General features: G+C 42.9%; 1 protein-coding gene and 1 long non-coding RNA gene across 2 annotated transcripts in view; one reads left to right on the top strand and one right to left on the bottom strand.

Moving 5' to 3' along the window:
• The window catches only part of SPAG6 (sperm associated antigen 6), a 152,080-nt gene that overhangs the window by 93,317 nt on the left and 31,235 nt on the right, over positions 1 to 27,528 (top strand). The gene's annotated exons all lie outside the window — the stretch shown is intronic.
• LOC145531671 (uncharacterized) lies at positions 17,680 to 20,925 on the bottom strand. Its single transcript, XR_014072649.1, has 2 exons — positions 20,789 to 20,925; positions 17,680 to 19,688 (listed from the first exon to the last, which is right to left on the bottom strand). It is a non-coding gene; the product is annotated as an uncharacterized LOC145531671 (long non-coding RNA).

The following is a 27,528-nucleotide window of genomic DNA, read 5'->3' on the forward strand; positions in this document are numbered from 1 at the left end:
CTGCTCCTCTGTGTCTGGACCTCCTGCCTCAGTCCCTCCCTGACCTGTTTCCTGTGCCCAGAGTCATGCTTCCAAAGCATCAAGGTTACCGTGGGCTCTTTGAGGGCAGGTTCTGGGGTTCTGATGAGACTCCAATCTGGGAGATGCTCAGCAAATATCTGTGGATTGTTCCAGGGATCAGAGCACGCTAAATGAGAATTAGGGCCACCTTCATTGTCTTCTCTTTTTCCGTTCACCACGGAATGTGTGGGGACAGGGTCTGCTGTCATGCTCTGCAACCCCTGTCTCACCCCTTCTGCAGATGGACAGACCTGGCCTGGTATGAAGGCACACTTAGCTTTCCTCAATATCGTATTTCATAAGGTTCTTTACGTTTCAAAAAAATGTCCAATGGGAGAATGGCTAAAATGAAAATGGTATATGGGCTTCCCCAGTGGCTCAGAGAGTAAAGAATCTGCCTGCAATGCAGGAGACAGCAGGAGATGTGGGTTCGATCTCTGAGTTGGGAAGATTCCTTGGAGGAGAAAGTGGCCACCCACTGCAGTGCTCTTGCCTGAAGAATCCCATGGACAAAGGAGCCTGACAGACTACAGTCCAAAGAGTTGCAAAGAGTTGGACATGACTAAACGACTGAGCATGTGCGCACGCGCGCGCGTGCACACACACACACACACACACACACACACACACATAATATCAAGGATTGGTGAGGATGCGGGACAACTGGAATGATCTTACTCTGCTGGAGGGAATGTAAACTAGCACAACCACTTTGGAAAACAGAAAGTATCTAGTAAAGCTAAACACACATATACTCTCTACTCTAAGGCCTGACAATTCCATTCTTAGATGTGTAGCCCAATAGAAGGGTGTATACAAGTACTAGAATCCTCATAGCAGCACTACTCACAGTAGCCTCAAACTAGAAACAAAGTGTCAATCTCTAGTAGAATGGCTGAGTAAGTCCTAGCATATTTATAAAAGGGGATACTACAGAGCCATGACAGGAACAAACTACAATTACATGCCACTGTATGTGTGAATCTCACATGTTAGACAAAAGCCAGGTGCAAGAGAATCCATACTCTATGATCCCATTTCTAAAACAGTAAGGTGCTTATATTAAAATACAAAAACATTTTCTAAAGATGAACTAGTCTGTGGCCTTACAAATCAGGATCATAGTTATGTGGTGTTGGGGGGAGGGCACTGGGAATGGGGGGGGTGGGGTTTTGAGGTGCTGGTCACATTCAGCTTCTTGATAAAGTTACTCGTTACACAGGTTTATACACTTGGTGAAAATTCATCAGGCTGTGCACTTATGATTGGTCCATTTTTCTGTATGTAGGTAATATATCAGTATGATTTACCAAAAAAAAAAAAAAAGTGCAGTGAATTCTTTGAAACTTCTCTACTAAAAGAAGTCTTTTAAATTGTGGGTTTACTCTGACATTGTTTCTTCACAAGAAGTGAAATAAATTCTGAACTCTTGTAGCATTTATCATGTACAAATACATGCTTTATGTGTTACTAGAAAAATGTTCTGTAAAATAATAGTTTTCTATTTAGAAAGAAGCCCATTTGCTAGCACTTTTATAGGAATCATTTAATGAGAAGCATGTGAGTTTCATCTAGCCTGAAACTGCTTTTACATCATCTGCTTCCATAGAACAAAACTGACTGCCACTTTGTTATGGAGCAGTAGATAAGCCAATTTCCGAAGACCAGTAGCTGATAATTCCTAACTCATCAGTTTGCTAACAAAATAAAACAGGAAATCGAAAAACTCCTTGCATAGAGTGAAATTATAATATAAAACTTCTGAAAACCCCCAGTACACTGATATCAAAAGTGCTCCCTAACACTATGGGCCTAGGGAAGCAAATACATATTTTGACATTCATTTCAATGTAAGATACCTCACATGGGCTCAAAGGAAGCTGTGACTACAATGTGGTATAGATTCAGTAATGCTTTATTTGTTTATTATTATTTGTAAAAATATGCCTGTATTTACTCATTTGGCTGCATTGGGTCTTAGTTGTGGCATCTGAGATCTTTAGTTGCAGCATGGGAACTCTTAATTGCAGCATGTGCGATCTAGTGCCCTAACCAGGGATTGAACCTGGGCCTTCTGCACTAGGGGTGCAGAGTCTTAGCCACTGGACCACCAGGGAAGTCCCTTAGTAATCCTTTCAATTCGGACTCTGACAATATTCTGTTGCATGTGATTAAAATCAACACAGTAAGTGTTAAGTGAAAAACAACCAAATGCTGCAGTAATTTAAAACAAAACAAAAACAGAGATAGTTCTCAAATCCAGCTCATCAAAATACTCTTCCTTTCTCGCAAGTTGAAGCCAAATGTGTTTTCAGAAGCTGATTTATTTCTTCCCAGATCTTGCACTTACATGCCTCTCCTTGGATATTTAGTTGAGTAAAGAAGTCCCCCTTAATCTCAAGATCCCAAGCCAACATTTCAGAAGGGGTATCTTTTAAAGTCCAGTGTTTTCAGAAGTACCCTAGCATGTTCCTTCTTGTTCAGGGCCTCATAGAATAGTAACAGTAGTAGCGTGGCAGTAATGACAACAACAACAACAACAGTAACAGCTAACATTTATATAGTGATTTGTGTGTACTGTGAACATGTTTTAGTTAGGGCTGCTGTAACAGAAGACCATAGAGTGGGTGGCTTAAGCAACAAGCATTTATTTCTCACAGTTCTGCAGTCTGGGAAGTCCAGTATCAAGATCTAGGGAGATGCCACTTCCTGGTGTGCAGACGGCTGGCTTCTCCTTGTATCCTCGTATGTAGGGGAGCAGAGAGAGAGAAAGCAAACTGTCTTATAATACCCCCTTCTAATACCATTACATTTGAGGTTAGAACTCCAACATATGAATTCTAGGGGAGCTGCAAACGTTTAGTCCATAACAGAACTGTTCTAGGTGTTTTCTATATAGTAAACCATTTAATCCTGCCAACAACTCAGTAAGGCAACTATTAAACTATCATCCTTGTCATTCCATTTTGGAGGCAAAAAACGAGGCACAGAAAGGGGAAGTGTTTTTTTTTTTTAATATTTATATATTTTGATGTGCCGTGTCTTAGTTGCAGCACATAGAATCGTCAGTCTTCGTTGTGGTGTGTGGGTTCTTTAGTTGCAGCATGTGGGATCTAGTTCCCTGACCAGGGATCAAATCCAGGCCCCCTGAATTGGGAACGTGAAGTCTTAGCCACTGGATCATCAGGGAAATCCCATTGGAGAGGATTCATAGGTTATGTAGCTAGTAGGAAAAGGGGTCAGGATTCTGGCTCTGGGCAGTGATTCTCAACCTTGACTGCACAGTGGATTTGCCTGGAGACCTTTTTCAACTCTCACACCTGGGTCTCAGCTGCAATGCCCCCGTGCCATGCCCACCCCTAATTCCAGATTCTAATTTAATTGGTCAGGGAATTAAATATATATATATTCTTTGGGCAATTCTAGTGAGTGGCCATGGTTGGGCCTCCAGTCCCTTAGCATCCTCCTATGTAGCCCATGAGAAGCTCTTGAACAGACAGTATATCTTGGGTCCTGTGGTTTTCCCCACTGGGCACCAACTGGTTAAATTCGGTAGAAGACCAAGTCTTGTGAATGAAATAATGACAGTCCATGGGCATCAGCCAGCCAAAAGGTTTTAGGCAAGTGCCTTAGGACTTAGTTTATTCATCTGCAAAGCAAAGGGTTTGACTTGAATAATTTCCTGCTTCCTTCCAGTCCTATGAGTCTATGAATGAAATCAATATATTAAACACTTGATTATCCATGAGTGGATGATCCACAGAAAATGTTTAATCTGAGGACTAGCTTCCTTCAGTCAGCCTCCTTATCAATTGGTGTACGCCCAGGAATGCACATCAATTTGATTTTTGGCCTAAGCAGAACATAATGAGGAAGGAAAGAATCATGTGTGTTTGCATGTGTGTACATGTGAAAATCATTCAAAAGATAAATTAAATGATTTGGAGGGATTATCTGCTGTTTTGGATTATCCACATCACTGCCGCCTCCAAGAGCGTTGATAATTGAAAGTTGCCTGTAGACTGATTGCTGACAGCTGAAGGATCCGTGTTGCCAAGGAAGCTATGGCGGGAAGCCAAGTAACGACCTGATTAATTATCCTTTTATTTGTGCTGTCCCAGTTCTCCATCCTCTTCCCTCACCAGGGTGGTATCTAGTTTCAGGAGCCTGGAAGAGAACAGTAACCCTCTCCAAATGAAAAGCCCCTCTTTCCTGAGGCAGAAAGTTCTATAGAGAGATTTCTCATCCTTCCTCAGGTCCTTTGCTCACTGCCCTGCTTTGGACTCTACCTAAGACCATCATTAAATCAGGGAGGCTGGGTCCAGTCATACTGGCTTTCCACATGGAAGCTTTCAGCAAAATGCTCCCTGTTCTTCAATATGATGCATGCGAGTATGACAGAGGTTCCAAGATAAGAACAAACTGCCGTGGCTAAGAGGCTAAACCTTATCTCCAGTGGTTCTATGCTGACTGGGCTTAAAGGAGTGATGATCCTCAGTGTTTCAGTTTGGAGTGGCATCTAGAATTCTGACGGTCTTTTCTAAAACCAGTTTTAAATGACTGACTTTCCCAAGGGCACTAAATAGCCACCGATGGCAGGAAGTTGTAGTTTCTGGTCTATAATACCTGCAGGAATGGCCTGGCAACAGAGAAGAGTCCACATGTGTTTCTCCTTGGCGCTAACATCAGGGCCAATGGGTACTTTGTACCATGGCAATTTGTGGATTTCAAAGACTTTCCCTGACTATGACTCAGTCAGTGGCCTCAGCACAGAGTCCCCACCAGTGAGAGGCCACATTCTGATTTCTACAGGGTGTGCCTGCCATGGGCCAGTCCTGTGCTGGTCTGCGGGGGCTTTCCAGGGCTAGCCCTCTTGGGCTGGCCTTGGATGGGTCACCTTAACTCTGGGAAACAAGCCCTGGGAAGAGGGAGGTTCAACTCAGCACCAGAGCCTTTCCTGGCTGATGGCATTCCGTGTGATGGAGTCAGGTATCTGCGCCATCTGAGGCTCAGTGGTGGTGATTGTTCCACTGAGGACCAGTCTGATTTTGTAGAGATTTCAAACAAATCTTTTAAGAGTAAGGTCCTATCCTGGGGGCAGCTGGAGGGGACAGATTTCCTCTTAGAATGTGGGCTTTGAAGTGGACTCTGCCAGCTCTCTTGCTCTGAGCTTTTCATGAACACAGTTGTAAATTGATTTGTGAACTTGTCCTAATGGGCTGGAAAACACAGCTTTCCTATGTGGGGTGGCTCAGTGAAGCATCTATTTTAAAACCAGTGGAGCCTGACACAAAGCTCCCCTCCAATGAGATCATTTCAGACAATCCTGAGGTCAATAAAATGAGTTGAGTCTATTTCTGTTAGTAGAATAGACAAGTTCTCAGATACTTGGACACTGATTTAGGCATAGGTTTGTGCTTAAACCACATAAACAGGTTACTCTGGTATCTAAGCCATATAGATAACTTGATTTCACTATCTATAGATGTAATTTATTAGCTTGTCTTAATGCCTTTCTTCCAAAGAATAATTTATTTAGCTTTTAGAAAACACAATGATTTTTAAATAATAATATAGTTTTATAAAATAACTTTAGCTTAGTCTAAAATTGTTTGCTTCTTTGCACATTCCATCGATTTACTGGGGTAAATTGATGTTCTTTTTATCTGTTCACTAAATTACTTTATGACTTTACCTATTGCCCTAAGAATAGTTGCTGATAAATATGGAGACCTATTACATTTTCCTAGCCATCAAAGGAATGTAAACTAAAACTTGAAGATAATGATTTCCCCCCATCCAAGAGTCATAGTAGCAAAGGAACTAATATTGCCACATATTGCCAGTGTGACATCTAGGAATGTATCCTGACACAGATTTGCTTTTAAATAGGGGGAAAAGTTTTAGGTACAAAACTTAGCACTACTCTATAATAATAAAAAAAAAGGTTAAAAATAATCTAAATATTTGAATTAAAGGGGAATAATGGAATGACTGGCTGTAATGGATGGTATCACCGACTCAGTGGACATGAGTTTGAGCAAACTCTAGGAGATGGTGAAGGACAAGGAAGCCTGGTGTGCTGCAGTCCATGGGGTCGCAAAGAGTTGGACAAGACTGAGCAACTGAACAACAACAAAATTGCAATGAAAAGTGGCTGTAGTAAAGAACATTAAAAACGTTTATGGAGACTTCCCTGATGGTCCAGTGGCCAAGACTCGATGCTCCCAATGTGGCGGGGGTGGGAAAGGCAGTGTTCGATCCCTGGTCAGGGAACTGGATTCCACATACTGCAGCTAGGAGTTTGCATGCCACAACTGAAAATCCTACATGCCACAGCTAAAAGATCCCACATGGAACCAAGACCTGGAGCAGCTGCGTAAGTAAATAAATGAAAATGTAGTTAGTCCTTCAGTCGTGTCCAACTCGTTGCAACCCCACAGACTATAGCCCGCCAGGCTCCTCTATCCATGGGATTTTCCAGGCAAGAATACTGGAGTGGGTTGCCATTCCCATCTTCAGGAGATCTTCCCAACCCAGAGATCAAACCTGGGTCTCTACATTACAGATAGATTCTTTACTGTCTGAGCCACAGGGTTGGCACCTAGGTAAATATATAAATAATTATTTTTAACAAAAAAAATATTTATGATACACAGGTAAGTGAAAAAGCAAACAATAACACAGAGTATAGACAATGGCAATTATGTTTTTTTTTTTTTTAAAAACCCCAAACTATATATAATATGTATTTCTGGAAACAATTTCCACCTTCTTCTTTCAATGGCTGCTCAGGGCGTTCAGAGAAGCCCTGAAATTTAGGGCAGTTTCCAACTGGGCCCAGCCTGGCCTCCGCTCCCACACTGCTCTGCTTCTGTCAGCCCAGTCGGCCCTCTTGTGCGTCCTGCCTCCAGGCCTTTGCATGTGCTGTTTTCCTGCCCAGAAAATAATTCTCTCTTCCCCATGTCAGTGCATCCCCCAGTCCTCCTTGGTAAGTGTTTTCTGTGCTATATGTTCATCTTTTAAGGTCTTGCCTTCTGTTCTAATTTCTCCTGTGTTTTCATGTTTTGCATGTTCATCCAGTTACTTAAGAAGAGGAGGGACTTCCCTGGTGGTCCAGTGGCTAAGACTCTGCATTCATAATGCAGGGGACTCCGGTTCGAGCCCTGGTCAGGGAAATAGATCCCACATGCTGCAACTAAAAAATCCTGTATGCTGCAATGAAGACTGAAGATTTCACATGCTGCAATTAAGACCTGGTGCAGCCAAATAAATGAATAAAAAAAAAAAAAAAGAAGAGGAAAGCTCTTAGGAAGTATGTGACTGTTGTATTTACTAAACATGTGTATGTGTTGAAATATATTTCATGAGCAAACCTAAACGTGACAGATAGCCAGGTATATTTTTTTAATTGGAGTATAGTTGATTTACAATTTTGTGTTAGCTTCAGGTGTACAGCAAAGTGATTCAGTTATACATATGCATGTGTCCATTCTTTTTCAGATTCTTTGCCCGTATAGGTTATTATAGATTATTTAGTAGAGTTCCTTGTGCTATATAGTAGGTCTTTGTTGGTTATCTACTTTATATATAGTAATGGGTATATGTTGATCCCAACTTCTAATTTATCCCTTCTCCTCCAACCTTTTCCCTTTGGTAATCTTCAGTTTGTGTTCTACGTGAGTCTGTTTCTGTTTTGCACATAAGTTCATTCATATCATTTTTTTAGATTCCACATATAAATGATAAATGATACTTTCCTTTCTCTGTCTAACTTACTTCACTTAGTATGATAATCTCTAGTTCCATCCATGTTGCTGCAAATGGCATTATTTTATTCTTTTTATGGCTGAATGGGGCTTCCCTGGTGGCTCAGATCCCCTGGATAAGGGCATGGCAACCCACTCCAGTACTCTTGCCTAGAGAATTCCACGGACAGAGGAGCCTGACGGGCTACAGTCTATGGAGTCACAAAGAGTTGGACACAACTGAGTGACTAACACATACACACTCACAGATGAATAATGTTCCATTGTATGTATGTACCACATCTTTATTTATGCCTCTGTCGAGGGACATTTAGGTTACTTCCATGTCTTAGCTATTGTGAATAGTGCTGCTGTGGACATAGGGGTGCATGTATACATATATATATATATATATATATATTTTTTTTTTTTTTACAATTAATTTATTTTATTTTTGGTTTTACTGGATCTTTGTTGCAGCACCTGGCTTTCTCTGGTTGCAGCGAGCGGGGTGGAGGAATGGTAGCGGGAGTGGGGAGGTTATACTCTAGTTTCAATGCACCAGCTTCTCTTGTTCTGGAGCATGGACTCAGTAGTTGTGGCTCTCAGGCTCTAGGCACATGGCCTTCAGTAGTTGTGGCGCATGTGTTTGGTTGCTTTACAGGCTTCCTTGGTGGCTCAGATGGTAAAGAATCCACCTGCAATGCGGGAGACTGGGTTCGATTCCTGGGTTGGGAAGATCGCCTGGAGGAGGACACGGCAACCCGCTCCAGTATTCTTGCCTGGAGAATCCCAGTGGACAGAGGAGCCTGGTGGGCTATGGTCCATGGGGTTGCAAAGAGTCAGACACGACTGAGCGACTAAACACACAGCACACAGTGGCATGTGGAATCTTCCCAGACAAGGGATTGAACCCATGTCCCCTGTGTTGGCAGGCAGATTCCTACCCACTGTACCACCAGGGAAGTCTGCATGTATCCTTCTGAATTATTATTTTCTCTGGTGTGTGCCCAGGAGTGGGACTGCAGGATCATGTGGTAGCTGTTTTCAGATGGCCCGATTTCTTGCTTCAGGTCCCAGGGAAACTTGCAGTTAGTACTTGGTCATCCAGCCAAAAGTGGAAAAAAGTTAGGTTTGAAAAGTCTTAACTCATACTGCATGATAAATTCACATTTGTGACTTAGATGCGAGGTCATTGACCTTGATAGTTGCAGAACCAGCAACCATGGGAGAGAAGGGACTGGGAAGTGATGCAGCTGCCTCTGGAGCCTGCTCTTGGGACCTCACCTGGGTCTCCCAAGCTCTGCTCTGAGCTTGGTACTCAGTGTTTATCCCGAATGGCCCCTGGTTCACGTTGATCAGACAAGTCCAAGGTTGGTGGGAAGCAAAATATAGCAAGTATCTATCTGTAATTCAAGATAACACATAATAAAAATAAAATGCTGTATAAATCTTTCATGATTAGACACATACAAGTCAGGAGCCAGAGCAGGATGTGAGATAGCGACTATAGAACATTCCTCAATATTCTTTCTGACAATACAAAATCACTTTACATCAAATACACTTAAAATAACCAGTGCACTCAATTTTATTTGGTATTGCTAATGAGAGCTGAAATTGAATCTTATTAAGAATGTGGTTCATGAGTATATTCAGCAGTTTCTTAAAATGCTTCATATAATCACAGTGCTTTATTGTTGAAATTACCAGGTTTTGTGATACAAATATATCAGATTCATGATTAAAACACTGTTGTCTATTAATGCCACCTCAGCATTTTCCCAAGTAGACACTTAAAAAAAATCCTACATGCTTTCAAAGATGAATGAACTCATCTTTTAAGAAAGATCCCTCCCTATACATGCTTTATTTATTAATATGACCAATCCAAAGAATAAAGTACTAGGAGAATGAGTGATAATGAGGTCTAAGATCACAAAATTAAAAATAGCCATCACCTTGCCCCAACAGTGAAATAGTTCCTCCAGACTACTCACCTCTTCCATGGTTTGACCATGGTATTAATTCTAAGGCTCATCAAACAATGTGATCAGAGTCATCATAGAAAAAAATATGAATCTGTAAGGAATGAGTTTTTTTAACCGAAGGTTCCAGTGTGGTCAGAATAGCTTATCCTATGCCCTCCTCTATGGTTTAGGGAGGGATGAGGAGTCTGGTCCCTACCTGCTCCCCACAGGGTTCTGGGGCAGGAGAGTATTTCCACACATGTGCCATAACTGGCCAGGCACAGAGAAGTTGGCTGGCAGACAAGAGTGAGGCAGGAGGTGACCTGGGTTTGGTGGGCAGTGGAACAGAGTGGGGGAATATTCATCCAGGTGTCTCTGCCTTCCACCACCTCGCTGGTCAGACATCTAAAAAGGACTTTGGGGTTTGCTGCTCTCAGAGGGCAACAGTACATCTCCCCCCACCCAGGAAGCTAAGCACGGGTGCCCCAGGGCCTCCAGCCTAAAATAAATCAGCTTTTTGGGATTCAGGCAAACCAGGCATTGTCCTTAAAGACTCATAATATTCTCATGTTCTTGTATAACCTGTTTTACTCCCTCTCGTGTAATTTTCATGAAAATCAGTAAAATAAAATTGACTAGAGCAGAGGCATCCAGCCTCTTACCACCAAGTACTTTTTAGTATCCCCAATCACAGAAGAAAGAAGCAATCATCAATTGGTTTTCCACTTTTGAAGTTCAGAGCACCTGATCAGCAGGCAGAACAAATATTTTCCTTGATTGCTGATGGTGTTCCAGCCAAACGCCATGGCTCATGGCATTTTAATCAGGCATGGGGTTCTTACAGCAGGCCCATGTTGAAGACTGTTGAACTTGGGGGAGTATTTTTAAAAAGTCTGAGCACTCCTTTCAGTGTCATGAAGACTCTTGACAAGCTGGGGCCTGTTGCACTGGACAGAAGAGAATGGGGGGAGCAGAGAGCCTGGAGCAGGCCGACGTAGCCACTATTGGGGCCAAGGTGGCCATGGTGGAGCCAGAGGGTGGGGGCTCCCACAACACTGAGCAGGTCTGTTTCCAGGTCAGGCAGGGCTCTCTAAGAGCAAGTTAGGTGCTCTGGGGACACAGAAGTTCAACAACAACAACATAGATATTTTGAATGCTTTTCAAAAAGCTTTTTTAAAAAAAGAATAAGAAAGAAAGAAGGAAAAAATATATAAGGAGAGAATATATAATCAACTGTGCCCTTCAGACCACTGGTGACAGATACATGTGAAAAGAACGGAAGGACCATTTCCACAGGGGAAATCAGCCTTGCTGAGCAGATGCCACATGCCAAGCACTGTGCTGGGTGCTTTATGGGGCTGGGTTTTTCCAATAGCATAGTGTGGGCCATGCAAATCATTCTCTTCCTGTCCCCCTGGACTGATGGCCAAATGTATTCATAAAGAGGACTGTCGTCTGAATAACAGCTACAGCGATAGCAGCTATAGCAACATGGACAGAAACAGGTCATGTTTACTGAGAGCCTGATCAGGATCAGGCACAGGATTAGCATTTTACATGGATTGATTAGTTTAGCCCTGAGGACATCCCAGTCACAGAGACACTATTATGATCATACCCATTCTATAGCTGGAAAAACTGAGGCTCAGTGGCGACTCTTGTGGTCTACAGTGGTCTTGCCCTAGACCATGAAGAGGGAGAGTAGAGTGTCTGGGGCCCAAATTCCAAGTTTGTCTGGCATCAGAACCCTTGCTTATAAAAATTACAGTGGATGATGCTTGGCCAGTCATGTCAAACTCTTTGGTACTCCATGGACTGTAGCCTGCCAGGCTCATGTGTTCGTGGGACTTCCCAGGCAAGAATACTGGAGTGGGTTGCCATTTCCTCCCCAAGGAGATCTTCCCGACCCAATGATCAAACCTGAGTCTCCTGCATCTCCAGCATTGGCAGCAGATTCTTTACCATGGAGCCACCTGGGAATCCCTACAGTGGATGATAGGAAGGGATAAAATGAAGAACTATTTCACTGAAATTTCCACGGAACACAGAGAGCAAAAAAGGCAATGTCAGCAGTCATGAAGTGGGAGGCACACTTAACACAGAACTTCAGGGAGCCACTTGTGGACTGAGCCGGCCTTGCAGCTCCCAGCTTCCTGCACACCAGCCACTCACCACAGCTGCCATGAAGGCAGAAGAGAAGGAAAATTGTACAACTGACGTGGCAACCCAGAGAAGCAACTCCCATTCCGCCCAACAGTCCCTCCCCAACCCCAAAGTCCTGAAAACGTTTGGGGGGATTCTAGGGATCCGAGGGGAAGACTGGGCCCCTGCTGAGCAAGTGATGCTGTGTCTGGAGAAATAGGAGGTTTTGACCGTTGATTGGACACCATTTTTACTCCAAAACTGGTGAGTCTGGGACGTAAGTCCTACATTTACAGTGAGTGAATAATCTGTTTGGATGATAGGTCTTATATCTTTTTCATACCTCTGTAGGTATTTTGTGAGTTGGAGTTCAAACTTCTTTTGTTCAAAGGCTTCCTCTTCTTTGTACAGGATTTTGCAAAGTGTTGCATGAATTTCAGAGTTTTGTCTGTTTTCCATGATGATGGCAAATATGACTAGGAGACAGTGATCTTAACAAAGTTCTTTAATTCCAGATGACCCTCTCCTCAACAAATCCTTGATATATTTTTCCTAGAAATGAGGGAGGTGTTCCACTGCTTTTTTTAAAAAATAATTGGGTTGAGTGTGTTCACAGTGTGTTAGTTCCTTTGTCTAATACTGACACATCTTAGATTTAGATGTGAGCCCTATCTAGACCATTATTTGCCATTTGACTGCCCAGCCATCAAGCAGATTACTTTATGATCTGATTGGATTGTTATAGACTTAACCTAGTCACAAGGAGACCACAAGATGATGGCTATCAACAGGCTCTCGTGTCACTACTCTAGGACTTAAAGTGGGTCCCTGTTGCCCTTTGGATTCACTGGATACTCTGGTCCACATTCTCCCTCCTGCAGGCTCCCTGCTGTGTGTGCTGCATTTCAGGGCTCAGCCTCTTACTGCCCTGTGGGGAGCTCTCAGGAGAATGTGCCTCCCTCCCCACAGCCAGCCATGCTGCGGTAACTAAATGAAGACATGCTCAATCAATTTATAATTAACACACCATTCAAAGGCCTGACAAGCATCATGCATTCTGAAAACCAAAGACAGGATTGGGAAGGACCATATTCAAGAGTGAAAAGAAAAAAAATAAAGAGCTTTGACTAAAGACTGTTTGCATTTGTCAGCATTTCTACCTGAAATAATAATAATAATTAAAAAACAGAGAACAGAAGCAGCCTCTTGAAAAACAGCCTGTTCAAAACCATGGAGAGATATTAAAATACACACCAGCACAGACGTTCCATCACTTTTTAAAAATGTTTTGAATCCCTGATGCCAAGCAGGATGTGGGAGGTTTCTTGCAGCCAGCACCAAGTGTTGGGAAAACATGAAAAAAACAAAAAACAAATCCTCCATGTTGACTCAGCCAAAATAAACATTTTATTACTTCTATAATAAAGATGATTTCTTGATTGTTAATAGATGAAATTCCAGGTAACTAGCTTTCCAGGTTGTACAGCGTAGGCAATTTTCAGAGATGCAGCATAATAGCGTGCATGACAAAGTATTGGATTTGATTGGCTGGAGGGAGATTGAAGGAGAAAGACAGCACTGTGAGTTAGTGTGAGAGGCCCTAGCAGGGAATTTGATGGATGATTGAATCCGAAGACTAGTGTGCCATGTATTAGGTGCTTACTAACACCCAGGAACTTAAAAATAAACTAGTTGTTAAAAATGTGAAGAGACTGTCTCCAAGGAACATGCTAGAAATCTCAGCCTGGTTTGTAGAATTTTTAAGACAGAAAGAAAAGGAGAAAGGAAGGAGAGAGGGAAAGAAGAAGAGAAGGGGGAAAAAGCGATGATTTAAGTGGCTTTATAATTCCCCTCATTCTCATGAGTAGCAATCATCCATATATTCTTCAGGGCTTTTCTTCATATTTTGTCTTATTTCATTCTCATCACAACCTTGAGGGGACCACAGTGAGGAAATGTACACACAGAGGTAATACAACTTGCCCACGGTTTCTTGCAAACAGATTGAGAGGTGGGGACCATAGCCAATCTCTCCAAGGAGCAAAGCTGAAATGGCCTGTTCTGTGTCATGGAATGAACCCTCCTGCTGCTTACCTGGGGTCCCTCTGTCCTCATGTGGCTGTTCAGGTCACATATGGAATGTCATAGAGAAAGTCTTCTGAAGGCAGGGCCATGGACTTAATGATGTCCGTAGATCCTGGCCACCTGATGGTTTCCTTGTGATTCTAAAGGTGCACGGTGGGCCTCTGTAGAAAGAGTCCCACCTGCAGGAAGCTGGGATTGGGCTTGGTTTCTTATTGACCCAGTTCCACACGTTGGAAAAGGGCATAAAGGAAAGAAACTGATAGTCTGTTTTCTTATGAAGAACTCATTGCTTGTCAACTGGCAGCCCTCACCTGAATTACTTCACATGAAGGCCAGTTGACAGATTGAGAATTTAGGTGACTTCTTCTAAGAGTCTGCACCAGAGGCTCCTCATCATCTAATTTTCTGGACTCACAACTCAGTTGACATCTATACTCCTCAATCCCTTATGGTAGCTGGGAGATGGAGGCTCTTTGAAGGTATGGGGGTGGCTGGGAGGGGTCTTTGGAATGGCTTTCTCTCTCCAATACTCAGATCATCCCCTGGAGAAAGCCTGCTGCCATTTTGACTCTACGATCATTTAATGTGATGAAGAGTTGCCATAGCAACATGATTCCTGCATCAGGTTGACATAAATTCATGCTTGCCTAGTTTGAAAAGAAAAATTGAACATTCAGTCTCCACCAGAGAATTTATACATGAGAGCAGATAGTAGCTACAAATCCTGACTTTATTATTTTTAAAAAATTTAATATTGGTTTGAACACATACAGAAGTAAAGGTAAGTGTAATGAAGCTTTACATGTCTATTGCCATCTTTAATAGCCATTAACATATGGCCAATCTTGTTTCATTTCTATCCTCCTTCCTTTTCCAGCCCTAACCCACTGTCTTATTTTTTAAACAAATCCCAGCTATTATATCATTTCATCCACTAACACCCCAGTTTGAATCTCTAAGAGGTAAGGACCCTATTTTTTTTGAACCACACCGTGAGACATGCTTAGCTCCTTGACTAGGAGTTGAACCAGACCTGCCTGCAGTAGAAGCAAGGATTCTTAACTGTGGGGCCGCCAGGATTCTCACATGAATAATAAGAAGTAAATAATTCTCACATGAATAATAAGTAAAAGATAAAGGAAATTTAGAACACAAATTCTGCCTTTCTCCCAAATCAAATGGTTTAAATTGCATGTATTCCCTTTTATTAACATCTCTACTTCAGAGACTATTTTTATTTTGACTTAAAATGTAATAGCACTATGTAGCAGGCACGGAGAAGGCAATGGCACCCCACTCCAGTACTCTTGCCTGGAGAATCCCATGGACGGAGGAGCCTGGTAGGCTACAGTCCATGGGGTCGCTAAGAGTCGGACACGACTGAGCAACTTCACTTTCAGTTTTCCCATTCATGCACTGGAGAAGGAAATGGCAACCCACTCCAGTATTCTTGCCTGGAGAATCCCAGGGATGGTGGAGCCTGGTGGGCTGCCGTCTATTGGGTCGCACAGAGTCAGACACGACTGAAGCGACTTAGCAGCAGCAGCAGCATGTAGCGGGCAATGTTCTAAGTCCTTTACATGAATTATCTCATTTAATCCTCACAGTAACCCTGTGAGGTAGATATTAATAATATCCCATTTTGAAGATGAGGAAAAAGAGGCACAGAGACGTTAGTAGCTTGGCTAATATCAAACACTTGGAATATGTAAATGAGCAAATACATCATTTTTAATTCAAAGAATGCATATTTAGCTTACAGTTTGTAGCTTGTCCAGTGCCTGCTTTCCTGTGCTTTGCACTCCCATACTTTCTCTTAAGACTTGACATTAAAACCTTATTGAGTATTGGGATTAACATATACACACCACTGTATATGAAGTAGATGGCTGGTAAGGACCTACAAACTCTACTCAATATTCTATAATGGCCTACATGGAAAAAGAACCTAAAAAAGAGTGGATTATGTGTATATATATGTGACTGATTCTGGACATGAATTTGAGCATACTCCGGTGGGCTCTAGTCCATGCAGTCGCAAAGAATCAGACACGACTGTGTGCGCGTGCACGCGTGCGCGCGCACTCACACACACGCCGGGAGATAGTGGAGGATAGAAGAGCCTGGCGTACTCCAGTGAGTGTGGTCGCAAAGGGTCGGACTCAACTTAGCTACTGAACAACAGCAATACTGATTCACTTTGCTGTATACCTGAAGCTGACACAACAATGTAAATCAACTATACTCCAGTTAAAAAAAAAAAAAAGAAAAGAACTTACTGAGCAGAAACAGATTGCTGTGAGTTTAGACTTATCCTGAAGACGACTACCTATCTTGATCCCCACGAAGTATATTTTCAACTGTGACATATATTCTGTTGAATCCTGAGCAGTATCCTTCAGTGGAGACTCTTGGAAGGTTTGATTACGGAGAAGCGGAGCCCTGAGGCAGGCACCGTGCTGGGTGTTGTCACTCGGCCACTCATTGGGTGTGCTGCAGAAGGCCAGGGCGAGCTGCTGACCTCAGCTCCTGGCACGTCAAAACCATCCCACCTTGCATTGCCACCATCCCCTTACTACTATTCTGTTTTCTCAGAGACTTCTTGAGGCTAGTAACTAATCTGCCATAAGGTGATTTGGCTGTTTGTTCTTTTTCTGTATCTGAGTACCAAAGCTTGCACATAGTTAAGTACTCAGTAAGTAAATTTTTCCAGGTATTATGATTCTCTGAGTTCTTTTAATATTTCCCTCAAATCAAGCAAATAGTGACATATCTGGCAGTAACTGAAATTCAGAATAAATAAAATTAGCCACCTAATTCAGAGAAAATACAGATTTTTAAACCAAAGGGAAAGATATTCCTATCTGATTTTCCACTACATCTGCCCACATTGACATTATTCAATACACAGTTTTCCAGTGCCTTTGTAGACATAGTCTTTGGAGTTTATCTTGGGGAAAAACTAGCAGTATGTTATCTGAAGTTTAACATTTACTATTTTAAGGTTTAAGATTCTTAAGTTGAATTGCCACTACTAATAGTTATTTTAGGTTTCTAAGAAACAGGCAAGTATACAGAACAAGAACTGAAAAGGTACAATTAAAATCAATAGTAACAGAATGTACAAGCATGTCCAGTTTATCCCCAAATACTTTTCTCACGCTTAATAATTCAGTAAGACGACCATCCAAACTTTCTGAGACTGTTCTGGTTTTAAATATTTGCCCTATTACTCTCATGTGTATCTACCAGATCAGATGCCAGGCTTTGGTTTAAAAAATATAATTACTGTATACAGTGGACTAATAACAATACTGAAGTTGTGCGTTGACTTGGCACTTCCCCTTCTCACACAAGCTTGTGCTTCTGTCTGTATTTTATTCCTGGTGACAGCAAATACTGAAAGTGTCTCATGTGATGTTCCTGGGATTACACTGAAAATGATTTTTTTTAAAATGTAGTTGTGTAGCTTATATAGTTCAAGCTGTTTCCTAAGAAATAGAAATAATCTTAGGCAAGCAATTGTGTGAAAAATAAGAAGTCTGGTAATTTGCTCTACTCTTTTTGCTTAATATAAAACCAGGAAGCAATTTAACATTTCGTATATATGATACCCATCACGTAGTTTCCGCATTTTTGTCAAGAAAGATCCTACAAATGATATTCTTTTTACATTTATTTTTTCAATTTACTTTATTGAAGTATAGTTGATTTACAATGTGTTGATTTCTGCTGTACAACAAAGTGATTTCAGTTATACCCATATGTAGTTTTTTCTAATGTTCTTTTCTATTATGTTTTATCATAAGATACTGGATATAATTCTCTATGCTATACAGTAGGACTTTGTGGTTTATCCATTCCATATATAATAGCTTACATCTGCTAACCCCAACTTCCCACTCCATCCTTCCCCAACCCTCTCCCCCTTGGCAACCACAAGTCTGTCTCTATGTTTGTGAGTCTATTTTTGTTTCATAGATAGGTTCATTTGTGTCGTATTCTAGATTCTACATATAAGTGATATCATATGGCATTTGTCTCTTTCTGACTTACTTCACTTAGTATGATAATCTCTAGTTGCATCTGTATTGCTGCAAATGGCATAATTTCATTCTTTTCAATGACTAAATAGTATTCCATTGTATATTTTGAGTATAAACCACATCTTCTTTATCCATTCATCTGTTGATGGACATTTAGGCTGTTTCCATTTTTTTGGCTATTGTGAGTAGTGCTGCTGTGAACATAGGGGTGGGTGGATGTGTCTCTTTGAATGATAGTTTTCTGAATATATACCCAGGAGTTGGATTGCAGGATTATATGACAATTCCATTTTTAGTTTTTTCCGTACTGACTGGACCAATTTACATTCCCATCAGCAGCATAGGAGAATTCTCTTTTCTCCACATGCTTTCAGCATTTGTCATTTGTAAACTTTTTCATGATTGGTATTCTGACTGGTGTGAGGTGGTACCTCACTGTAGTTTTGACTGGCATGTAAATGGTATTCTTGATACTGAGTGGTGTGTGTGTGTGTGTACACAACTCATTATTAAAGGATCTGAAATTCTAGCCCAGGGTGACTTCTTTGCTTAATTTGATGTGACTCACTTTGACCTGTCAAAAATGGGATAATAAATGCGTCTTCATACATTATCATGCTTAGGAAATAACAGACATGTATCTAGGCAGTGATTCAGTGTTCAACAAATATTTATCTATTATATATTTACTCTTCTGCCTCAAAAATAGTCATGGATGTTATACCAGATTCCGGCACCCTTTACTTCCTAACCTGACACCCCTCAGTTTACTCTGGAGTTCTTTTTTAACTGAAGGACAATAACTAGGCAACACAAGATTTGTATACTGAGTTTACAAGAAAAGTTGGGAGCTGCAGAAAACACAGTGTCAGTCTCGTGTGAGAAGGAGGGGAAGCTTGTCTGCTGCACCCCCACAGACCCTGCATGATGCATTGCTGCCAAAGAGTTTGAGGACAGAATGCTTGAACTTGAGAACCACACTCCTCCTGGACCCTGCACCCCGGGCGCTCTCCTGAGCTCTTCTCACACTGGAAAGGTCCTGGCCTCCGATGCAGAGTGGTAGTCCTCCCACCAGGCCCAGCCTCTCACTGGCCTTGTTCCCAGACGTCTTCCCTCCTAGGCGTGAGCTGGCAGGAACGTTGGCCATATATCCTTATTGCCAAATGCCAACTTTAACAAAATTGTTAATTGTGCTTTCTTTTGAAGCAGAGTTGTAGTGTGTCAGTTTCAGAGCTCAGAGAAGCAGCGTTTATACTTGTGTTTAACCAAAGCTCCCAGTGCCGCAGCAAGTCACTGACACAAGCACTGGCTTCACTTTCCAGGCTGCAGAGTTCAACCTTCAGGCCTTTTTCAGAGATGGTTAGAGAGTGGATGGAAAAGTCAACTAAACCAAAAGTCAGAAAGCATGGTCTTCATCTGACAGGGAAAAAGCCTTTTGTTGCTGTTGCCATGAGAGCTCAGGAGAAATGTGGAGCATGATTTCAATTTACCTAAGAAATGATGCCTAAAACTTTATATCTGTTTTTATTGTTGTAAAAGTAAAGTCCCTGAAATCAGTAAGGCCATTCCTTCTAGTTTCACTTATTTTAAATGCAGGCACAATTCTATGAACAATAAACAGCAAATCCTAAGATGGCCTGTTGGAAGAAACCAGAATTTGAGAAGTAAATAACCCAAGAGATACCAACTTATTCTAAATAAAATGTGGCCCCAAGACAGTTAAGTGGGTCATCCATAATAAATAGCTAAATTTATTGAGACATTCTATGTTGCAGGTATTTGTGCTAAGGCTATGACATGGATTACCTGGTTGAATCTTCATAATAAGTAAGAAAAGCACTAATGGATCCAATATTTAGAGGAAGAAACTGAGGCTTGGAGGTATGACCTTGCCTGCTAGGAAATAGTAAAGCCTGCCAGGACTCAGCTTTCCCCTCCCACTCTGATGCCCAGGCTCTCACCTCCCATGTCACATCATCTCTGTTCTAGGCTATGGGTTCCTCTCTCCCTCAACACCCACCCTAATCAGGCCATCTGAGTCAGTAGGAGTGATTTCTTTGTTCACAGGTATTAAAACTTCGTACTTTGGCTCTTAGTGTTCTAGAATAAGCAAAGAAACTGGCAGGAGGGAAATGTGTTCACTGTAATCCATTTTCACAATTCTTAAAACTCCTTGAGACATTTTATAATAAACATCCTATGCTAAATGAGGGAACTGACTATAATTCTGCACGTACTTTGTTTTAGGATTGGAACATGTGTTCAATTTAGTTATAAAGTGATGTTCTACAGAGTGAATGCTCTTTTCCTATAGATAAAAACCGTAAGTCTACTTTTTACAGGAGATTTCCCTGACCTAAGAGGGTTAAGATTATAGGGATGATCATATAGGACACTCTAGAACACCTGGAAATCAGGCTTCCATCATGCTTCTAACTCAGATATTGCCCAGGTATCCATCTGTAGACTGGACATCTCCAAGTTCATGTCTCCTGGACACCTCAAGCTTTTGTACCTGAGATCAGACAAGACATCTTCCTCCTTAAACCTGTTCTCTCTCCTCGATCAACAGCTCTACCATCCATCCAGTCTCCCAGATGGAAACCTGGGGTCTTCCTTTCCCCTCTGCTCTCCCTCACTCCCCATATCTAACTGATGGCCAGGCTTTGTCTCTTCTTCCTCTGGAGCCTCAACCCTTCTCTCCATCCTTCTCAGCTCAGCGTTCCTTATTACTTACCTGGATCAATGTGACGTTTTTCCTCAACACCCACATTAGGTATCTTCTCTGGGCCTTCCTCCCTGTGCCCCTCTGTCTGGGCTCAGGTAAGCGCACTCTCTGCTTGTGCTCCCTCTATCATAGCACTCATCCTGTCTGCTAATTGCATGTTTACTTTCGTATCTTGCCCCAGTGAACTGTAAGCTTCTTGAGGGTGGGGACTGTATCTGTTTATGAAGTCAGCTCTGAACAGAGCCTGACACATGGTCATTACTCATTAAACTGTTGAGAAAATGGAGGAGACTTTGCAGGTGCCCTGTCTTCAGTGTTCCTGGGGGAATCATGTCAGGATTGCTGTGTGATCACACAGCTTAGCCACTTGGGGCTTGAGGAAGGCATGCCAGGAGTTATATTTCCTTTTCATTTGTATCTCTTTTGTGATAATGAAAAAGAACACAGCAAAATCAACAGCATTTAGGACAATCAATATTATAGGCCAGAAATAAGAGCTTGTTAATTACAATAGCTCAAACAGGCTCAAACCTAGGGATTCGATCTTCAGGCTTCATGCACTAACATATCTGATTTTTACACTACTGAAAATTGCAGTATATTACCTGGCTGTGGCAGCTATTCAAAAATTAATAACAGTAAAATTAATGATAATATTTATCACTTATTAAATGATTCCTATGTGCTTCCTATTCTGAGTGTTATGTTCATAACACTCATGTTCATGTTAACCCTCACAACAATTTTATCAAGTTGATATTAATATCCCACTTTACAGTTGAGGGCACAGTTAAGTGACGTGCTTAAGGTCACCTGCAGGTCAATGGTGGCACTAGATGTAGACCTGGCTGTCTAATCTCAGAGGCCACATTTGTTAGTCACTGCTGCCTGACCCAGTGCACACAGGATTCCGTGGTTCTGCTCAGCCAAACACTAAGCCATGAGTGACAGCTGCTGAAATACAATTTGTAAGCATGTAGAAAAACACAGACTGTTTCTGACATCCTTTCTGATAGTCACAACTTATCCAAATTCAGACAAATAATCAAATATCACAGATGCTAGCTTGTTTAACATTGTCTTTTCTTAGCTATACATAAAGGTAGGCTTCATTAAAAGGGCATTACTTCTCCAAAAAAATTCATTCTCTTCCTCCCTAGAATTATCTTTCTGGAGGTTATTTGTTGATATTACTTGGTTTGGATAGGAACTGAGATTTTTTTCTTTAGAATGGGTGGAAAATATACTCATGCTAGTTACACATATCTTTGCATCTTCTTTTGTCATCTGCTTACCGCTACCCATACCTTTTGAACAGTCTTCTGCCCTTGTTGGCTTGGTTTTTACTTGTAGACTGGGAAAGATAATATGGGGCCCGAATTGTGTTGAAACAAAATGGCCTGACTCTAAAAGCTATAATATCCAAAAATTTCTTCTGAAAGGCAGCTTCTGGAATTACTGACAGAAGCATCGTCTGACATGACCACCTTCAACTAAATGTGGTCAGGGCTCCAACCCTACTGGGGTTCTTAAAAATAGTCCTGCATGACTAGTGAATAGTAATGAGGAGAAACATGGCCTTTAAATTTTACGTATTCTCTGATGTCTATTCCTCTGTATTACTAGCCATAAAAAATATGATCCACTGAACCTGCTAGCATGAAATACCACAGAAATGAGAGGAAATAAGATTCTATTGCAGGTGTACCTCAGAGATATTGCAGGTTCGTTTCTGTACCACTGTTATAGAGCTAATAATGTGATCCAGTGAGTCATACACATTTTCATTTTCCCAGTGCATATGAAAGTTATGTTTATACTATACTGTAATCTGTTAAGTGTATAATAGCATTATGTTTAAAAAACATACACACCTAGTTAAAAGTACTTTATTGCTAAAAAATGCTAACCATCATCTGAGCCTTTAGTAGGTCACAGTAGTAAAACATCAAAAATTATGGCTCACATATCATCATAACAAATATAATCATGAAAAAGTTTGAAATATTGTGAGAATTACCAAAATATGACACAGAGACATGAAGTGAGCAAAGGCTTTTGGAAAAATGGCACAGATAGACTTGTTCAATACAGGGTTGCCACAAACCTTCGATTTGTTAAAAAAGAAAAAAATTGCAATCTGTGGAATGCAATAAAGCAAAGTGCAATGAAATGAGGTATGCCTGTGATTGAGTGCTTCACTCATCTGTGAACTCACCTGTTACACATTCTGGGTTATAGTGTCCATGTTCACAAGGGTATAAGACTTTCCTTTCCTTTCCCAGTTCTAAGTTACTTCATATCACTTAAAATATATGTTTGAGGGTTATACCATGTGTCAAATTCTTAAGGACTTAAGGAAGTGTGAAGCATTTTTTTTATATAATTAGGAGAATCAGTGAGGTATGACAAAATTGCTGAAATGTACTTAAAAACAGTTCCAAGAGCTGTGCATGAATGAGTGCATTAACCATCACTTCAGTATTAAGAACTTAAAAATGAAGACTCTGCTTTTTAAAATTACTAAGCCATCCCTGCAAGTGTCCTCAGATTGACTCATCCCCCAATCTGTCTGGTTTCTTAAGGAGCACGGCTAGACTACTCTCCACAGAGAAGAAAATGTTCTAGAATAAAGAACGATGAGTAGCATCAATTAAGATTATTGAACTAAGAGATCAACAGCTCATTAAGATAACAGTAGGTTAATAGCTCTTTAATATCCTTTGGAACTGAAAAATTTTAAATATTAAGTTGCAATTGAAATATTTGGGGAAATTTTTAGTAAATTGTGTATCTTTGTGGGAGAAGCTATACAAATACATCGAAACCATTTTTTTTGTGACATTTCAAATATAAGACTGATGTTTTCTATGCAAATGTGGATTATATGAGGTATATGCAGTTATCAAAATTCATAACACTATAACTTGGAGTCTCTGCATTTCACTATCTGTAAATTATACCACAATTTAAACAGATCCTCAAACTCTCAAGGTCATCAAAAACAAGGACAGTCTGACAACCTGCCACTGCCTAAGGAGACATGAGAATTAAATGTAATGTGATATCATGGATGGGATCTAAGAACAGAAAAAGAAAAATTTGAATGATATCCAAATGAAGTAGGTAGTTTAGTTTATAACAATATAGTAGTTTTGGTTCATTAGTTGTGACAAAAGTACCTTATTAATGCAAGATGTTAACAATAGGGGAAACTGGGACTGGGAACAGGAAAACGCTGCCACTTTTCTACAAGCCTAAACTATTCTAAAAAATTTTTAACTTATTTTAAAAATAGAAAAAAGCAGGATAAGAAGAGGTAGAGAATGGATAATATGGCAGTCACCCAAGACCCTGCTGGAATGTCAAGAAAACAAAAATAACATTGGTAAACATTATTTCAAGCAGTAAGTGTAATTAGCCACAAACAGCAAGTGTATTTATTCACTGGACATTAGCATTGAACAGATTACCCTTCTATCATATTTACTTTCCCATAATAAAACTGAAGATTATCATCATTACCATTATTGTTTTTTAACTGGGCTAAAACCCATTGAAAAGATTGTACACATACAAACGGCAGTGGACTGAAGAACCAGTATAGCTTTTATTTTTGAAGTAGCAGATTCCTCATTGTAAATTATGTAGTGCCACTGTTCCGTCCTGTTTAACTCCACCACTCAAGAGTTACAGTCTTTATGTGGGTAAATAGAAAAATTCATTTCATGCCTGCCAAAAACGTTTTCTTCTCAGGTGTCAGTGTGTGTGTGTAGAGAGATGGTGTGTGAAGAAAACTCGCTTACAATGCTATCCACGTCTCTGATAAATATGTCTTTATGCTACAATCCATTATCATTATAATAAGAGCCTGTTGATCACCCTTTTAATACCCAATGAGTCTTCCTCATTGATTGATGTCGGTGCTAACCAGCCCTCAGGGCCGATGAACTGTGAAGCCGTGTCTTGTGTCGCGACATCTGGGCCGGGGTGCAGACGCGAGGACCGCTTCGGTACCCGTAGAAGGTAGCAGGTACCTTCCTTTGTGGTGGGCAGCTCCATTAGGAGCACCCCTTGCAACGACAGATTTCTTTTTGCATTTAACAGTTCTGGGACAGAGGCTGGTGGAGAGGCCCAGAGCCGACGTAGACCGAGACGAAGACGAGGAATACCAGGAGCAGGAAGAGGCTGGCTGCCGCGGCGGCCACAGCGAAGAGCTCCATTTGCAGCGCAGCCTCCTGCAGCCGGGACTCCGGGGCAGCTGCGAGGCGCTGCGTTGCCATGGGAACGCGGCGGGGCCGCGGCGGAACCAAGCGTTTATTACCTGAGAATGGGCCACGCGGACGCCGCCCCTCCCCCCCAACCCCCTATCCGGCGGATAGAAGCGCATCCTCCTGGTCCCCGTCAGCCTTGCGAGGAAAGCAGAAATCAGACGCTGCGCGAAGGACTCTTTGCAAACGCTTCAGCCTGCTGGCCGAGCCGGACGCCCCGGGGTAGAGGCCCCTGCTGGTTCAGCCCCACAGCCCTTGCTTCGTCGCCACTCCGTCTCGTCGCTCAGGCCCGGGGTGCGACGCAGGGCGCAGAGAGCCCCTTTCGCTTCGCCGACGCCCTAGGATCACGCCAGGAGGAGGAACGCAGCGCGGCGACCCGCAGATGCAGACAGAAGCCCGACGTGGGCATTTTTCAGAACCATCCCAAAGCCAAGCGGCGTTGACTACTACTACTCGCCCCTCAGGCTCTCTAAGAGGAGGGAGGGAGCATAAAAGACATTTACCCTGAGTCCTAGTTATTGGAACATGTTCCCTGGCTGTCCCAGTGGCTAGAAGGCTTATTGCAGGAAGGTATTGTTTGTGTAATTAATTAATAGAAACAATAACTGGGCTTCTGAAACTCTATGCGCCGGGCACCGGGTCTAGGGCTGGACCGGAGGCGTTGCGAGGTGCTGGCCCGGGCCGCTTCGGGAAGCACCGGCAGCGGTACTCGCGGGGCGCATCCACACCCAGGCTCAACTTTCACGGTTTACTTAATTAGGAGAAACGCAGAAAGCGGACGAGCTCTGTTTTACACACCGCACTTTCTCCTCCTGGGGTCACTGGCGAAGCCCCTGTCGGCGGAGACATCCGGGCTCCGTGCCTGGGGTTGAAAAATCCGCCTCCAGGGAGCGAAGGTCTTGTGGCTCCAGGCTATAAATATTAATAAGCTGAACAGCCGGGGCATAATTATCTCCCTTTAATTGCAACTCAACCAAAAATCCAGCCTCCTGCCACTCAGGCCCCACGAAGTCGGCAATGCTAGGTTTTGGTGTCAGGAGACTCCATCGGCGCAAAGTCGTTCTTTGTATCCTCCGCCCAACATGTAAACCATATGCTGCGCCTCTCGGCGTGTTAAAATCACCCCTGGAGAGATTTGAGCTGACGGCCCTTCGCTCGCCTCATCCCCGGCCGCCTAGTGCGCCCTATTTGTTTTCCTGCTACCAGGGGGCTTGGCCTCTATCCCCCCTCACCACCCCCCCGACCTCCTGCTACTTAAGCAATAGTGTGAGGGATTGAAAGAACTGGGGGCAGCCGCTCCGGGTCTGACCCGAAGGCACCTGTGGAGGCCCCAGCCCCGGTCCTGGGGGAGACCTGCGGGCTGCGGAAGGGCTCGGCCCCGCGGCGCCCGGGAGAGCAGTCCCAGCGTCCTGGGCGCTCCCGATCGTAGTCCCGGCCACCCGGTGCCCCGCCAGTCCGCTGCGCTCCTCCCTGTATCCCTAAGGAGCCGCGCGCGCGGTGAAGCGGCACCGGCCTGCTGGAGAGCTGCTGCTCCGTGGTTCAGCGAGCGCTCCCCAGGGTCGGAGGTTGGGGTGAGTACGTGGACTGGTGCCCTGTGCCGTGCACACTCCCAGAGCACCCCGGATGCTGAGAACTGGGGTTTCTGCGCGAAGCCCGCGAAGTCCAGCCCCTCGCTGGCTGCGCCCATTGCTCAGGCCTACAGACGGCGGGCTCGCTGATGACCGGGCCCTGGGAGTCGCCAGAAAAAGGCCCGGGGTGAGAGCTCCCGCTTCCCGGCCCGCGGGGCTTCGACGGGGCAGCCCTACACTCAGGCTCGTGCCTCCGCCGAGTGTCCCCAGGGCTGGTAGAGCCGAAAGAAGGCCTCTTCACTCCCCAGAGGCGGGAACCATCAGCCGGGGAAGGCCCTGCGGAACCCAAGCGCCCGGGACGCCAGAGGAGCTCTACCGCGCTCCTCTTGGAAAAGCGGTGGAGGCCCGACACCCTGTCGCGAGGAGGCCTGGTCCGTCGGAGGCTCGAGGAGGCCTGGCCATTGGCGCGTCGTTCTAATCACTCATTCAGGTTTCTAAGGCATCATCGAAGGCCAAGACGAGCTGCCTCGTTATTTCTTGTCTTCTCATTGCCGCTTATTCGAATAGTTGTGTGCCAGCAAAGAGCTGCCCATGACAGAGAGGTGCTGTCCATTTCCTAGCGAGTTTATGAATTAATGGTCATTTACTCGGTTCATTCGTATTTAAATTGCATCAAGAGGAAAGTTCAAAATGCAAAATAAGGATTTAGGTAAAACAACCTCAACAGTTAAGCTAGTACCCATTTTATTTTAATTAAAAATGCAAACCCATCCAGGAGGCCCAGTTAAAAGACGCTCACTTTTCAACCGGAAGTGTCGATTAGATTAGGGTGACCTGTGGTTGTCACCAAGTTTCCTGTCCACTGCAATGATAAAAAAAAAAAAGTAAGAAAGAGGTCGGATGCTTGTGC

This window comes from Giraffa tippelskirchi, chromosome 13 (assembly GCF_054371585.1).
Source record: "Giraffa tippelskirchi isolate mGirTip1 chromosome 13, T2T-mGirTip1v1.2.pri, whole genome shotgun sequence".
NCBI lineage: Eukaryota > Metazoa > Chordata > Mammalia > Artiodactyla > Giraffidae > Giraffa > Giraffa tippelskirchi.